The 3,214-nt window shown below is 48.9% G+C and overlaps 1 pseudogene; it reads right to left on the bottom strand.

Moving 5' to 3' along the window:
• Positions 1 to 1,629: 1,629 nt before the first annotated feature.
• LOC129134696 (cyclin-A1 pseudogene) lies at positions 1,630 to 2,703 on the bottom strand (annotated as a pseudogene).
• Between the last annotated feature and the right edge of the window lie 511 nt (positions 2,704 to 3,214).

Here is a 3,214-nt window from a genome sequence, read left to right on the forward strand (position 1 = left end):
GACGCCGCTGAGGAACTGAGAGCATCAACTTGCTCCAGGTAACCTGCTCTGTTTGTCTCTTTCCATCTGGAGTCATGCAGCCTTTTCTTGATGCTTTTCACAAACCTCACCACTTGGAACACAGTTTGTGTGACAGCCTTTCTGTTCTTCCCTCTATGTACTTTACCCAAGGCCAACAACTAACCAGGGAATGTGTCAGAACCCAGGACATTCCTCTGGCTTCCCTGGAGGACTCAAGACCCTGGCAAGGGGCTCAGAGGCCTTGGCACAGAGTCAAAAACACCTGTGCCTTCCATTTTAGCCCATGGAAAAAATTACCAACTTTGTGTGAAGATTTACAAGCCACAAGAGTTTGAGTAGAATGATAGTTAATTTGTCACAGGGCGAAAAAGTAGAATTTTGGGGATTTAGAACGGTAGTTCAAGAGGCAAGATGGAGGAATCTGGGCATGTTCTGTCCTTCTCCTCCTTCTTCTTCTTCTTCTTCTTCTTCTTCTTCTTCTTCTTCTTCTTCTTCTTCTTCTTCTTCTTCTTCTTGTCCTCCATGTTGCTGCCGCTTGGGGCGTGGCGTCCCGGGTTGAGGATGGCTCGGTGGCAGCACCTTTGCCACATGGACCAAGCACACACACACCAATGTGGTGGACGGTGAAATGGCATTTATTAATGGTTTCACGGGGTCATTTATAACAGGGGTTAACGGTAAAGGTAAAAGGGGAGGGGTTCCGCCTGAGCGTAACATCGCGATATCTTCCCACATTTCCCCCCCACTTTTATGACCAGCTAAAAACATAGAAAATGCTAAGGTTAAAACTGATAAGTGGGAAACGTGTAACTGGCAAAATGCACTGAACTTGAACAATGTAACACAACTGCAACAAACTTGTAATTGTAAATGTTTAACAAACGAAAAGCTAACTATCTCTAACTGGGTTTTTCTAAAAAACAACACAAACTTGTTTAAAATATAAGGCGATCAGTCATGGGGGCTGACTGAACCATGACTTTGGATATGTTCGCAGGACCTCCTCAGTTTTTTGTTTGACACCACAGCACCGAATTATCCTCCCAGAGTCTGCGACCTGTTTGATCTTAAAACTAGAGAGATTTGGAGAGCTCATGTCCGTACTCATGTTCTCTCCAAAACGCCCTTTGAACCTTTGATGCAGGAAAAACTCCAGGTTCATTGGCATTCCATTCAAGTAGAGCCAGAACCTGGCCAGAGTTCAAACTCTACTTGATGGATACCACTTAGAACAAGACTTTCAAAAACAACATTTATGGGAACCATGACTGATAACAATTTTGTTGAGCTTTTTCCCCCAGTCCTTCTCTGCGACGGCCTCTCCTTTAGTTCAGTCACTGAGTTTTTCACGACCCCAGTATGGTCTGCCATCAGGCTGCTTGATGATTCATCACAGCCTTTAGGAAGCGGGGCATATGGGCCGCGGGGGCATCTGAGGATTCAGTCCTGCAAAACAAACTTTACAAATTTCATTAGTTTTTGCCCTGAAAGTCTGGTTTTATCGACTTAAGTGGGCACCATTTAATTTTACTATTTTTCTTAACAGCTGCGTACCCTCACCCTGTGAGTACCAGCCTCCAACCCGTTTCCCATTCTCCTAACTCATTTTTAATCATGACTTGTGGGCCTTCCTCTAGTGCCCCGGCAGCCCAGTGTCTCAATGTTAAGGTGTTCTTCTGGCCAGAAAGATCTGTTCACTGTATAGTTTGCTAAACAGTAGCCTGCTGCAGCAATTTGTGAAGGAAGGTACTTCAGAAGAGGATCAACTTGAAGGAGACTCAGCTCTGCAAGATACCTTGCAAAATTCTCGGTCCTCCTACAGATTCCACGTCTCTGAATATACTGAAGGAGAAACTGGCTGACGGTTGGGGCTGTTAGGTCAAAACCCAGCACTTTGAGAAGCAAGTTTTCCATTCTTAGCAGCTGCTTCTTTGTGTAGGTATCATCTGTTTTATAGACAAATTCATCCACATCTGGTGGGTAGATCTCTTCATATTTCGCAGCCAGAAGAATTGCTGCTGTTCCCACAAGCTGTAACTTCCCTCTGAGAGCAGACATGCAGGAAAGAAACCTGTCCAGGAAGTTCATTGCCAAGAACAAAGTCTCTGTCCGAAGTTTATACTCTCCCCCTACTTCCACCAGCCGGTCTACCAGGATATCACTTGTTGTGATATCTGGCTGCTTCTTCATGTAGTAGGGCTTGGGCCTAAATCTTACTTCTGCCTCTTGGAGGTACTGATAAATGTCTTCTGCATATTCTCCCACAGCCAGAGTTACAACATCTTCCACTACCATAGGAGAGCCTGAACTCAGATGCAGCAGCTGATGAATACTGGATGTCATTGCACTGGTATCCAGATTACAGTGGCTTAATTCCAGCTCTTCAGACACTTGGCAGCTGTAGTTTTCTTTATCTTCTGAATCATCTATGTAGATAGCAAAACCTTGCTTTGATGCAGCACTGATTATGCAGTTGGGCACTTCGTCTTTTCTAGATGAAGTGATGGTGTTTTCAAAGCCAGAGAAGTGCTTGATAACAGCAGCACCATGGCCGCCGGGCCGCTGCTGCTGCTGCCTGGTCTCCGTCAGCACCCCCAGCACGGCCCAGCCGCCGCTGCTGCGGAGGGTGGTGGGGCAGGACTCCCGCCACCCCGCACGGCTCTTCTCTCCGGTGTGATGCATCGCCACGACGTCGGTACTGCACTGCCTGGCTCTGCTCACCACCAGCCCATGGAAGGGTCCGGCCGCCCTGCACAGCCCAGGCTGCCCGCCGGCCCTGTGTAGGCGCAGCCGCTGGAGGCGGCAGCTGTTGGCCACAGCCGGTTGGGAGCTCAGCAGCTCAACCCCCGGCGCAGCACCTCGCGCCTCCGAGTCAACGGCTGCACTCCACACCTCCGAGCTAAAGGCTGCACCTCACACTTCCTCTAGCAGCCCGTCCCAAAATGACCACTTTTTCCCCATAGTAGGGGTGCCTGGGCTCAGGAGCCGCAAAGAGCGTTCCCGCAGCTGCGAATCCCCACACTCAGTGGACCCACGATCATCCGCACCCTGCCGGAGCTCCTCCTGCAAACAGTCCTGGGTGGCCTTCCACTTTCCCTGCTCCTGCTTGGGGATCCTTTCCTTGCTGATCCTTTTTCAGAGCCTGCATGACCCTGTCCCATAATTTTAGATTTCGCCCCGAGCCTGAGGACAT

The sequence above is a fragment of the Agelaius phoeniceus genome, chromosome 2, assembly GCF_051311805.1.
Source record: "Agelaius phoeniceus isolate bAgePho1 chromosome 2, bAgePho1.hap1, whole genome shotgun sequence".
In the NCBI taxonomy this organism is placed as follows: domain Eukaryota; kingdom Metazoa; phylum Chordata; class Aves; order Passeriformes; family Icteridae; genus Agelaius; species Agelaius phoeniceus.